Source organism: Aquarana catesbeiana, linkage group LG10 (genome assembly GCF_042186555.1).
Source record: "Aquarana catesbeiana isolate 2022-GZ linkage group LG10, ASM4218655v1, whole genome shotgun sequence".
Taxonomy (NCBI): Eukaryota; Metazoa; Chordata; class Amphibia; order Anura; family Ranidae; genus Aquarana; species Aquarana catesbeiana.
This window is the reverse complement of record NC_133333.1, coordinates 500,905-502,047: the sequence shown is the minus strand read 5'-3', so window position 1 is coordinate 502,047 and position 1,143 is coordinate 500,905.

Sequence of the window (1,143 nt, the reverse complement as noted above, 5' to 3'; positions counted from 1 at the left end):
CACCTCTCAGAGGAATGGGAGTCCGCCTGACTCGTCTCAGAGGAATGGGAGTCCGCCTGACTCCTCTCAGAGGAATGGGAGTCCGCCTGACTCCTCTCAGAGGAATGGGAGTCCGCCTGACTCCTCTCAGAGGAATGGGAGTCCGCCTGACTCCTCTCAGAGGAATGGGAGTCCGCCTGACTCCTCTCAGAGGAATGGCAGTCCGCCTGACTCCTCTCAGAGGAATGGGAGTCCGCCTGACCCCTCTCAAAGGAATGGGAGTCCGCCTGACTCCTCTCAGAGGAATGGGACTCCGCCTGACTCCTCTCAGGGGAATGGGAGTCCGCCTGACTCCTCTCAGAGGAATGGGAGTCCGCCTGACTCCTCTCAGAGAAATGGGACTCCGCCTGACTCCTCTCAGGGGAATGGGAGTCCGCCTGACTCCTCTCAGAGGAATGGGAGTCCGCCTGACTCCTCTCAGAGGAATGGGAGTCCGCCTGACACCTCTCAGAGGAATGGGAGTCCGCCTGACACCTCTCAGAGGAATGGGAGTCCGCCTGACACCTCTCAGAGGAATGGGAGTCCGCCTGACTCCTCTCAGAGGAATGGAAGTCCATCTGACTACTCTCAGAGGAATGGGAGTCCGCCTGACTCCTCTCAGAGGAATGGGAGTCCGCCTGACACCTCTCAGAGGAATGGGAGTCCGCCTCACTCCTCTCAGAGGAATGGGAGTCCGCCTGACACCTCTCAGAGGAATGGGAGTCCACCTGACACCTCTCAGAGGAATGGGAGTCCGCCTGACTCCTCTCAGAGGAATGGGAGTCCGCCTGACCCCTCTCAGAGGAATGGGAGTCCGCCTGACTCCTCTCAGAGGAATGGGAGTCCGCCTGACTCCTCTCAGAGGAATGGGAGTCCGCCTGACTCCTCTCAGAGGAACGGGAGTCCGCCTGACCCCTCTCAGAGGAACGGGAGTCCGCCTGACTCCTCTCAAAGGAACGGGAGTCCACCTGACTCCTCTCAGAGGAACGGGAGTCCGCCTGACTCCTCTCAGAGGAACGGGAGTCCGCCTGACCCCTCTCAGAGGAACGGGAGTCCGCCTGACTCCTCTCAGAGGAACGGGAGTCCGCCTGACTCCTCTCAGAGGAACGGGAGTCCGCCTGACTC